The sequence below is a fragment of the Belonocnema kinseyi genome, chromosome 3, assembly GCF_010883055.1.
Source record: "Belonocnema kinseyi isolate 2016_QV_RU_SX_M_011 chromosome 3, B_treatae_v1, whole genome shotgun sequence".
Lineage (NCBI taxonomy): Eukaryota > Metazoa > Arthropoda > Insecta > Hymenoptera > Cynipidae > Belonocnema > Belonocnema kinseyi.
Genome location: NC_046659.1, coordinates 141,706,042 through 141,719,149, shown reverse-complemented (window position 1 = coordinate 141,719,149; position 13,108 = coordinate 141,706,042). Strand labels below are relative to the sequence as shown.

Here is a 13,108-nt window from a genome sequence, read left to right as displayed (position 1 = left end):
CAGCCTTGGAGGAGATTATGTTGAGAAATAAAAAAAAAAAATTCTTAAAAACGTTGTTTTTCTTGGTCAGGCCGGAAACTTATCAATCCACCCTCGTAGTTATGTAAAATAAGAGAAATTATAATTTTAAAAAATAATGAAAAATATGAATTGGAAAATTTAAATTATTAAATAGTTTTAAAAACGGAAGATCATTCCAAATCGATCAAAATGTTCTAAAAGATAAACACAAGTCAAACTGGAAAATTCCAGTCAAGGATAATTTAAAATAAAATCCCTATTAACAAGCTTCTTTAAAACTTTCAAAAGTGACATAAAGATTTAATCTTTACAAAAGCCTATAAGGGCAATTTAGCTATTGCAGATAATAGAGATCACTATATAATAAAACAGTTGAAAACAGTTTTAGGAGTGATATTCTGTATTAAAAAATTAAAAAAAAAAACAAGTATGGTTCCAGCAATTGAAAATTAACGCAACGATATATGTATTTCATGGGGAAACAAAAGATTAATTAATGATCAATAGGCATTCTGTTTAAAAACTCACAATAGCAAAAGCTGATGCTCTCCCAAAGTTTCACAAACCAAATTTAACTTGGAGACTGATTGTTTCCACAGTTGGTTCTCCTACTGAAAATTTACCTAAACATATTTCAAATATTTTAAAAGTAGTTTCTATGAACATTGGTTAGCCTATAAAAAATAGTTGCAAACTCAAACATATTCTAAAAACATTAATGTACCTAAAACATGTTCAATAGTTTCCTTGCGTGTTCTGTCGATGTTTGATAGCATTCCACTAGATCTTACTTTGGATTGCATTGAAGAAAAACTTATTCTAAGTCATGAGTTAACAAAAATAACAAAGCCTGAATTGTTAGTAGCCACTGTAACTGTTTTCAATGACACTGTTTTCTCTTTTAATAAGAAATTCTATAAACAAATAGCAGGTTGGCCTATGGGTTCGCCTTTATCCTTAGTAGTTTCTGATTTAGTTTTATTATCCCAGTCAACGACAATTCAAAATAAAATTCCTATTAACAAGCGTCTTGACAACTTTTCAAAGTGACATAAAGATTTAATATTTGCAAAAGCCTACAAAGGCAATTCAGCTATTGCAGCTAATAGAGATGACTATATAATAAAAGAGTTGAAAAAAATGTTAAAGAAGGAGATTCTGTATAAAACAACAATAGAAACTAGTGTGGTTCTAACAATTGAAAATGAATGCAATGATATAAGTATTTTATATATTATGGGAACACATAAGTGTTATCGCAAAAGCTTATGCTCTCTCAAATTTTCACACCCCAAATTTATTTGGAGACTAATTGTTTCCACAATTGGTTCTTCCACTTACAAGGAATCTTATTATATCTGATATGTTTTCAAACCAGTTTATGTAAACACAAGTTGGCCTATAAAAATAGTTCCGAACTCAAAGTTATTTTAAAAAACATTATTGTACCAAAAACCCATTCAATAGTTTCCTTAGAGGTTGTGTCAATGTTTCATATCATTCCACTATATTAGATCCTTCTTTAGATTGTATTGAAGAAAAACTTATCCTGAATCATAAATCAACAAAAATAACTAGAAACATATTTTAATAGCGACTAAAACTCTTTATAATGGTACTGTTTTCTTTTTTAATAATAACTTTTATAAACCAAAGATCGGGTTTTCCTACAGGTTCGCCTTATCCCAAGTAGTTTTTGATTTAGGTTTACAAGATGTTAAAAAAAATTTCTCAATTTATTAAAATTTACTCTAAACATACTTAAAATTAGTTATTAATATAAAACAAGAAAAACGATAATTTCACAAAAGATAAATTGTACTTCTGCTAACCAACCGAATTAATCAAACATTTTTAAAGAAAGGGAGTTCATACCAAAACAATCATAAGATTGTAAAACAGAAACACAAGTCGTAATGAAAAATTCCAATCAATTTTTTTTAATCAATCACAAAAACATGCACATTATAAGAAGCCTCTTGAAATTGCTGAAACTCTGATTATACACAAAAATGTTAAGAAAAGAACTGTGACTAATAAAGGTGACATTGGATACATCTTTGATAAGTATTACGTGTATTAAAATTTTCAATTTCACAACTTTTTTGTGTTCAGCAATTCTAGTTTTTAATCTCTTCTCAGTTTCACTTATATAAATATTATTGAAGCATTTGTATTTTATAAAATAAATAACACCAGACAAATTTTTTATGTTATCACTGTGTTTTTTCTTTAATAAATGATTATCGGAAGTATTAGTGTTCTTGGTTACTAGTATTCTAAGTTATTTTTGTCAACTTATAATTTAGAATAAGTTTTTTTAATTCAATCTAAAGCAAGATCTAAAGGAATGCTATCAAACATCGAAACACCACCAAAGGAAACTATTGAAAAGGATTAGGTACATTAATGTTTTTAAGAATATCTTGAAGTTTCAAACTATTATTTATAAATAAACTAGTGCTTATACAAAACTTTTTTAAAATATTAAAAATATAGTTAGATAAATAGCAACTAGGAGAACCACCTGTGAAAACAATCAGTTTCCAAGCTAAATTTGGTTTGTGAACCTTTAGGAGTGCATAAGCTTTTGCTATAACACTATTGTAAGTTTTTTTAAATAATGCAGATTGATTATTAATTAAAGGTTTGCTTTTCCATAAAATGGCTATATCTTTGCAATTGATTTTTGATTGTTGGAACCATACTAGTTTTTATGTTTTTATACAGAATATTATTTTTAAGTATGTTTTCAACTGGTTTGTTATAGTCATCTATATTAGCTGCAACCGTTAAATCGTCCTTATCAGCTTTATTAATGTCATTTTATCATTTATTTAATTATGAATTAAATAGGATTTTTTTGTCAAACTTACTGATTAATTATTTAACATAACTGATTCATAGCTAGAATTCAATCACTAATGAAAATCAGCAGAAATTGTATCTGACTGATATTTGGAGATTTTATGGCTTTAGAAAAAGACTTCACATATTTTAATAAGGATATTAAATAATTAAAGTATTTCCAATGCCTATTTTCTGTAATTATTAAGAAACCGGAAAGCTGCCAATGCATTGTTTCTAGAATAATGTGTTTTAATTTTGTTTAAATGTGTTTTAATCCTAAACTCTTACCTGTGACATGTTACCGACATCGAGACACTTCCACAGCTTAAGTGGTCCTTGTCTCTGGTAAGTTTCTAGAATATTCTCGAAGGTTACCGATAATGCCATAATATGATATTGTGCAATTTTGTGAACCGAATTTAGCCTAAACAACTTCAAGGTTATTTATTATATAAATTAATTCAATGATGAGAAAAACAAGAACGATTTATTGCTTCCTTATAGGTAAACATTTAATTATAAAACTCCTTTCTTAATTTATTTAAGGTGGAAAAGATGCAGGTGTGAAAGTGCAGATGGCACGAAACCTACCTTACCAACATCGAGAACATCCTACTCCGTACTAAGTTTATAGAATAGTTTTTGATGACGTCATCGGAAATTTATGAAGATATTCTAGAAAGTTAGCACGGACACGAACCATATAAGCTGTGGAATGTTCTTGATGTCAATAACATTTCAGTAACATAAATCTATGATTTGAAATCTTCTTTCTCATCTACTCTTAAAGGTTCTACTAAAAACGACATTTCTTCCAAATATATTTGTATATGTTATAATTAATCTGCTTTTTGGAGACACCTATAAGTTCCTTATTTTTCTATCATTAGATTATTATTTATATATTTTTCATCTCCCCTGAAATATTCTTTAGGAATAATTTGATGCCTGAAATTGCAATTCTAATTTTTTGCAAAATACAAATTCGATTTTAGAGTCTTTTTTCAGCATAATCAATTTTTCGACGGATCCTTAAATAAATTATGATCTAAAATATATTAGGACCCACGTCCAAAATTCTTTTCACACAAGAAAATTATTGATTTGTATCACTGGAAAAATGAAATTCAATTTAAAAAGCACACAATTCAGGATCAGTGTGACGTTTTAATAAACCTGCATCTATGAGTAGGAAGGATATAAAAGTCAAAATGAGAGATGATTGAGTATGCAAAGCAAATCGCATCTGCTATATGATTTACAATTTTTTCGACCTTTTCCTGTGAACCTATTCCACGGGGTAAAATCTTACCGACAGGGATGAAGGCTACGATACATCAAAACCAAGTGCAAAAATTTCTAGACTCCATCTCTTTTAAAAAAAGATTCCATCGAATATCTATATTCAAAGTTGGCTGTCGGTAACCGGCTGTGCTCAGGTGTTTTGGTTTTCTGCAGTTTTCTACTTCTCTGACAAAATGTCTAAAATGACTTATTTTAAAGATGTATCTAAAAATCTTCTGTATTGTACTTTATAACAAAGAATAAAGATTTTTGACATAGTTAACTCTTAATACAGGGATTAAAGTGATTAAGCAGTATTGCAGCGAAAATAACTCAATTTTCCATTGCAAAAAGGAGAGAAAAGGATTTTTTCTTTTAAAAATACCAGCGTATTTAGCAAAAATTAATAAGATAAATGTAAAAATCTTAAGAGAAAACATCAATTTCATTAAAAAATAAAATTATCGCTGGGTTCTTCATGTAAAACATTTTTCGAAATTTTGGAAATTATTTTGAAAACATTTTAAAATAATAATTTTGCAATGCATCGCACATTGCCAGGACTACCAAACTTCAAATATACCAAAAAGAAGCATTAAATTATATATTTTTTATAGTCACTTATTTTTTATCTTTTGTTGGATTGACCAGCTTACTTCTCAACCGATTTTTGAAACTTGCAAACCACAAACTATCGTTAGTGAAAAAAGCATTCCAAGCATTAAAAATAAACTTTAATGTTCATTTAACTTGAAAATAAACATTTTTGGGTTAGAAAGGCAATTTTATTGTACAAAATGAGTATTTTAAGCTAGAAAATTTAACAATTGAATCACAAATTTAAATATTTGGTTGAAAATTAATGCATTTTTTTAAATTCATTTTTTTTGGTATAAAATAAATTTTTGGTTTGTTAAACATTTAAACTCTATGTTTGGAAATTAATCTTTTTTATTTAGGAATTCAAACATTATGTTTAAAAAATTTACGCTGTTGATAAAATTCAACTGTTTTTCATTTTTACTTAAAATACTTTTTTGTTGAAATATCAACTATTACATTTTTTGTTAAAAATTAATCTTTTTAGGTTGAAAATTGAACTTCCTGATTGCAAGTTACACTACTCTCTCGAAATTTAATTTTTTTGGCTGAAGATTTATAATTTTAGTTAAAAATTCGTTTTTTTGTTTGTTTAAAATTAATTTTTTTAAATGCAAATTGAACTTTTTTATTGAAAAAATCATATTCATGGTCTAAAAATTCAGCTGTTTTATAGAAAATTCGTCTTTTTGTCTTGAAAATTTAACGATTTGGCTTGCATCCAATTAGCTTGTACAAAATTAATGTATTTTATAGAAAATTCGTATTTCTTTTATTAAAAAATTTTTTTTCTATTAATTTTGACTAATATAAGATCTATTATTCCAACTGTTCAGTAAATATGTAATTTTTTGAAAAATTGTCTCTTGTCGTAGAAAATTAATCTTTTTGGCGAAAAATTTAAGTGTTTGATTGAAAATACAACTGTTTTGTAGTAGGTTCATCTTTTTGGCGTAAAAATTCAACATTTTAGATGAAAGTTTTTTTTATTCTCTGAAAAATCATCTTTCTTCGATAAACATTCAACTGTTTGATTGAAGTTCAAAAATATTTTTCAAGGTAAAATAAGAAAATAGTGACTTTAGCGGACAAAATTTAAGAAATTAAAATTAGATCAAAATGAAATTTAAAATCTTATTTAACGTTCAATAATGAATTGAATGTATGGAATTTCCGAAAATAAAAAAAAAGTCGAACGATTAAATTTGAACAACCACCATACAAATGTTCCTATTGTAATTTAAAAAAAAAATCGTCTCTAAAAAAATACAAATAGTAGCAAGATATTGTCTTCCCTTAAAACAAGTTTCAAATCATATCAAAAGATATTTAATCATATTAGTGTCTTCGCTCAAAACAAGTGTCAAATAGTGTAAATAGAGATTGAAGCAAGAACACAAACATAACAACAGCCAATTTTCAAACTTTCGAATTCTTGTTAAATTCCGTAAAATTTATGTAATTATTGTAATAATCGATATATTATTGATAGAACAAGCTGATACGTAGTGTACCTTAATAGTTTATTTACTCCTGACGAAGATCGTTGGGGAGATAGTTAGTCGTGTAAACGAGAGTACGAAGTTTATTGGCAGTGTAGGAGCTATTACCAGACCTGTACTTGCACCCGCTTCGGAGCAAGCTAGCGAGATCTTGACCTACCTAGAAAAGGATAAGAGTAAAGTTAACACCTGTGGCATGCAATTCCTGCGCAATGTATGCAGTAAAACGCTAATAGACGAAGTCACTAATGAGAGGATTCTAACAGAAAGTGTTGTAGAGGAAACACTGTTTGACAAGAGTGAAAGAATTTTTTTGTTATAGTTTGACCATGTCGAGATGGTTTGGGCATTTTGAGATAGTTTGGGCATGTTGAGATAGTTTGGACATCATGAGATGATTTGGGATTGTTGAAATGGTTTGAACTTTTTGATATAGTTTGGATATGTTCAGATAGTTTGGGTATGATGAGAAAGTTTGTACATGTTCAAATGGTTTGGGCTTTTTTATATAGTTTGGGCATGATGAGATACTTTGCGCATGTTCACATGGTTTCAGCATGTTGAGATACTTTGGGCATGTTGAGATGGTTTGAGCAAGTTGAGATGGTTTGAGCTTTTTGATATAGTTTAGATATGTTGAGATAGTTTGTGTATGATGATAAAGTTTGTATATGTTGAAATGGCTTGCGCTTTTTTATATAGTTTGCGCATGATGAGATAGTTTGCGGATGTTCACATGGTTTCAGCATAATGAGATATTTTGGGTATGATAAGCTGGTTTGGGCATGTTGAGATTGTTTGGGCATTTTGAGATGGTTTGGGCCACTTGATATGGTTTGGGCTTTTATATATAGTTTGGATATGTTTTTTTGGGCATGTTAAAATGATTTGGTCATGTTGAGATAGTTTAAGGCAAGTTGGAATGGTTTGGACATCTTAAAATAGTTTGGGCATGTTGAGATGGTTTGGTCATATTGAAATTGTTTGGGGAAGTTGAGATGGTTTGGGAAAGTCGAGATGGTTTGGGCTTTTTGATATAGTTTAGATATGTTGAGATAGTTTGGCTATGATGAGAAAGTTTGTACATGTTGAAATGGCTTGGGCTTTTTGATATAGTTTGGGCATGTTGAGATAGTTTGCGCATGTTGAGATATTTTGGGCACGTTAAGATGGTTTGGACATGTTGAGATGGTTTGGGCAAGTTGGGATGGTTTGGGATTGTTGATATTGTTTGGATATGTTGAGATAGTTTAGTTATGTTGAGATCGTTTGGGCATGTTGAGACAGTGTGGGCATGTTGAGATAGTTTAGGCATGTTGAGATAGTTTGGGCATGATGAGATAGTTTGCGCATGTTCAAATGGTTTGGTCAAGTTGAGATAGTTTGATCAAGTTGAGAAAATTTTGATAGCGTATCCAAAGGAAAATCCAGCAAAGAATGGCAAGAAACGCCTCAAACGACAGACCTTGGATACTAATGGGTCCGCGTAGAGAGCTTTATATGGTCAATTTTCAAAGATCTTCCTTAAGTAAAGAATTAACTATTGTTTACGATGTGAAGCTAAAGAATGCGAGTAATTGTGCACTGTGAACCCTTCATTTTGATAACGAGCATTGCATGTCTCGAGAGAGAGAAGAAATTTTAAAAGTCCATTCCTCCAATGGCTACGCACTCAATTTTTAGCGAGTGCTTACTTATCCCAAGAAGCCGACGATAGTAGCATTGCAAAGGATAATTTCAGATAATTTACGAACTAATCTAATTCCCTTCTTCATCATCTTTTCTACTAATCTCGACGGGTAGCGTGTTCATACGTGCAGAATGACGCCTTTAGGTATAAGATATTTCCTGAAAAAGCTGGAAAGGGGGGGGGGGGATTGTTTCGCTTCTTTGAGCAAAGAACTACGTACCGCTTTAATTAGATTTAATGGGCTCATCAAGCTTCATCGTCATTTTTTGCATGTTGGCGAGACATTCAAACATTGTAAGGATTTTAAATTAAACACGTAAACAGCGAGTTCCTCCTTTTGTAGAATGCGAATATAATCTTCTCCCTATATACTTAAAGTTTAGTAAAAAGTAAAAACTTCAAATAACTATTTATTTCTTACATTTACGAGAAAACACACACGTGCGATACGCGCGCTATTTTTATTCCTTTTTTTTTTGCTGATGCAATTTTCATAGGAAAATATACCATGAATATCAAAACAAAAATGTGTCATTTTTAGCATCTATTTTCAAAAATAACAGAAATGGTATGCAAGGATATTTTTTATAATTAATGAAAACAGACAAATATTGAAGAAAATTGACAGCTGGATTTAAAAAAAATACAAAATAAATTTACAAGTTTCTTCTATTTTCAGTAATTGAAAATTCAAGTTTTTCTGACGAAAAACACTAACTTAATCAAACATTTAATCACTGATGTTATTTTCTCGACCACGATAATTAATTAGTTTATTTCTGATGTTAACTATTGCCGAATACTGTCAAAAAATTTTCTGGAGAAATGAGGAAAAATTTGCGTCGGTTCACGATTGGAGCATTAACCAATTACGCCACCGGGGCTTCAGCAGATAGTTTCTCGTTTCTCTTATAACCACGGGAAACGCGGGTTAGTTGAGCCAACTATTTATTTAGTAGGATATGGCACCTTTATTTTATTAGTTGACACTGCTATTTTATTGGTTCGTACGTCAATTCCATTAGTTGCCTTGACTGTTCAGTTAATACCAGCAACTAAGTAAATGGTTGTCCCAACTAACAAAATGGCAATACCATATTTTACAAACTGAATAGTTGTCCCAATTAACCATTTTTTTCAGTGTACTGATCACATAATTTTCTAAACGAGTAACAATCTGCTAAAGCTCTGGTGGCGTAATTGGTTAACGCTCCACTTGTGAATAGAGGCGTTCCCGGTTCGAATCCGGGCCAAGGCAGATTTTTTCTCGTTTCTCCAGGAAAATATTTGACCTGTAGTTGGCAATCTATAACATCAGAAATTAGGAAATTCATAAGTGTTTAAGGTTTCTAAATCTTGTATAAAGACTTCAATTGTTCCAAATTGCAAGTCTTCTTTGAAAATTAATGATTTTTTATTAGCATAACCGATTTTGTTTGAAAAAAGTTAAAGTAACCTTAAATTGTTTCAACATTAATAAATTTTCTTTCAATTTTATAATGAAAATGGCTACCTTAGCCGAAAACTGTACCAAAAAAAATTTTATTACTTTTGGAAATCTGATCATTTTTTTTACTAAAAAATACCGATTTCCAGTGGAAAATTCCAGCGCAGCCTAAAATTGTTTAAAGGTTGTGAACCTTCTTTGGAGTCTACTGATTTTTTAATAAAATTTTATATTTCAAACGAATAGCATTAACAGAATCTGAAGTTGTTTAAACTTGTAAATTCTATTATTATAACTACAAATCATTACATTTAAATCTAATTATTTATATCTAAAAATATTCTTTGAAATTTAATAAGTTTACATTAAAAATAATAATAATTTTTTTTTTAACTAACATAAAGCAAAATTTTTTATTTTCATATGTGTTCGAAATCTAATAATTTTTGTTTAAATTATCCAGTTTCGAGAAAAACTTCAAAAATAGTAAATATTTTATCATATCTAATTGACAAAATTAAAAATATGAGTTCCCGTCGAAAACCACAATATAAATGCAAAAATTATTTAAAAAAAAGTCTAAATCCTGTGCAAAATTATTATTATTATTTTTTGAAAATACTGATTTTTGTTACATCAGTGTAACTTAAAACTGTGAAAAAGTGATAAGCCTTCAAATTTAATTTTTTTCGTTTAAAAATGTAAATTCCCTCCAAAAAGAACGCTAATAAAACCGAAAAGCGTGAATACTTTAATATCGAAAAAATATTTTTATTTTTAATAAAAAATAAATCAATTCATCAAAAAAAGACAAATTTTACACAAAAAAGTTCAGTACTCGATAAAAAAAGTTGAATTTTCAACCGAGGACATTTTTAAACAAAAAAGATTAAATCAACCAAGAATTTAATTTGATACCAAAAAATTATTTTTCAACAGATTACATAAACTTCTAATATAATAATTTGAAAAATGGAAGTGATGTTAGTCCGAATTGTATGTGATTAAGTTTTAGTTGGAATCTTTTAATGTCTAAAAATATGTAAATTAAATAGTTGAATTTTCAAATTAAAAAATTTAAATTTTGATCAAAAAATTGACTAGTTAAATTAATTTTCAATTTAAAAAACAAGTTTTCTACAAAACATTTTAATTTTGGATCAAACAGTTGAGATTGTTACCAAATTGTAGAATTTCAAACCCAAGAAGATGAATTTCGAACAATAAAGTTAATTTTCAACCATTATTTTAATTTAAAAAAAAAAAGTTAAATTTTGCAGTTAAAAACATTAATTTAAAAAAGAAACGATTTTTAGCGTAAAATCATTCAATCTTAACGAAACAGAGTAGTTTAACTTTTAACCAATTAGTTTAAAAAAATATAACTTTTAGACGAAAATGTAATATTTGATATTTCAACTAAAAGTTGTTTTAATTTTAAATAAAAATGTGTGGAATTTATCCAAAAAACACGAATTTTCAACAAAATAATTGAATCCTCAAACAAAACACAATAATATTCAACTGGACATTTGACAAAAACAAAAATTAATTTAAAACCAAAAAGATGAATTTTCAAGCAGATAGTTGAATTTTCAACTCAAAAGATTAATTTTCAAACAGAAGAGTTGCATTTCCAACAAAGAAGGATTTTTCAGTCACATTATTCAACAAAACAGTTGTAATTTTAACGAAGAAATATGATTTTTTTACCGGAAGAAATGAATTTTCAAACTAAAATGATCACTTTTGAATAAAAGAGTTGAATTTCAAAGCCAAAAGGATAAATTTTTAAGAAAAAAAAAGGTAAGTTTTTAACGAAGTAGTTAAATTTTTAACCAAAATAGATCAATTCCAAATGCAAAATATAATAGTTGACATTATTGTAACAACAACAAAATTTAATTTAAAATCAATCATATTTAAATTCAACCCAAAAAGAAAGTAACTTCAAAGTGACTAAAATTAAAGTTGCCAAGTTAGTGAAAAAATCCTAACTAAGTTACGTTACAAGTAACTTTTTAAAATAATAACAAAATTACCCTAAAAGTTACAAAAAACGTAACTTTTCAATAACTTATTCACTTGTAACAAGTTACTACCCAATTATCTTTTAGATACTAATTATCTAACAGAAAAAGTATTTAATGTCAGGCTACTTTCATTCTACAATGATATAAATTGCACTGAGATTTTTTTTTTATTTCGGAAAGGGTTCTTTAAGATTAGGTCCCATCGTGTATTCGTGTATAGCAAAACACGTGGAGATAGGAAATCGCTAAAATGGGATAAGGAACACCTATTATCTGTGAATGATGTCTTTATTTTCTCAGACTTGGTGCATTCCGACTACCTTGTTCGTACACTGCCGTAAACTTGGCGACATAATGGCGCAAGCCAATGAGGGTCAGACGAATTCTAAACGCAAACCCTAGCTTTTCATCGAAACCTGTTTCTCGATTCAATTTCTAAAATAAAAAAATAAAAAAATAAAAATAAAGTTATACAAAATAGACCATTTTTTATGGCCCGTAAATAAATATGCCCAGATATTCTTTATTTCCTTAAATATTTTTAATATTCTTTAAATTCCCAAATATTCCTAAATATTCCTGCATATTCCTACGTATTATCAAGTATTCCTAAATATTCAAAAATAATCTGAAATATTATTCATTGTTTAAAGTGTACGTCAAGTTAAGTTATAACGTCAGTCCCACCAAACTTTGGTTAATGAAGGGTGAGTGTAACGATAGATCTGGAATCATAATTTGATTGATGACTGTAATTTAATTTATTATACACAAAGTTTTTATTACATTTATTATATTATTTATTATTATATTTATTTATTATATTATATATTTATTATACACAACCCCCCATCCCTCCAGAAGCAAAATATTTCTAATTTTCAATGATATAAAAATTGCAACATCACCCAAAGTGAAATAAAAAGAAATAATTATTATAAATTTCAGATCTATATAAGAAATTATGAAATTTAAGATTCACGGTGATAAAAATTATAATAATGCGTATATTTATTTAATAATAGATTATTTTAAATACATGAAATATTAACTAAATACATCAATTTTTAACTAAATAGTTGAATTTTCAATCATAAAGATTTATTTTAAACTAAAAGGACTAATTAAAAAAAATTCCTTATATTTTTAACTAAGTAGTTTACTCTACGGATGTGATGTTAGTCCAAGTTTTATTTAAATAATTTCTACTTTATAACTTTTTCGTTTCTATACATTTTTAACTCAATAATAGAATTTTCATACTAAAAACATCAATATGAGCCAAAATTGGAATAGTTAAATCATTATCTAAAAAAAGTGAATTTACAAAAAAAAAAGTTGAAACTAATATAAACATTCAAAGAAAACAAAAAAACAAATTCTTTACCAAAAATTTATTATTCGAATTTTCTACTAGTATGGTGGCAGTGGGGCCACATGGCAGAAGTGAAACTTTAATGGATTAACTTTGAAATTTCTCGTGACGAATCATAGCGAGTTTTAAAAAAAAATTTGAAATGAATATAAACATTCAAAGAGAAAAACAAACTAATTCTTTACCAAAAATTTATCATTTAAGTTTTCTGCTGGTATGGTGGCAGTGGGGCCACATGGCAGAAGTGAAACTTTAATGGATTAACTTTGAAATTTCTCGTGACGAATCATAACGAGTTTAAAAAAA

The 13,108-nt window shown here is 28.1% G+C and overlaps 1 protein-coding gene across 2 annotated transcripts in view; it reads left to right on the top strand.

Moving 5' to 3' along the window:
• LOC117170152 (calcium uptake protein 3, mitochondrial) overlaps positions 1-13,108 on the top strand; it is a 397,111-nt gene that overhangs the window by 31,632 nt on the left and 352,371 nt on the right. The gene's annotated exons all lie outside the window — the stretch shown is intronic.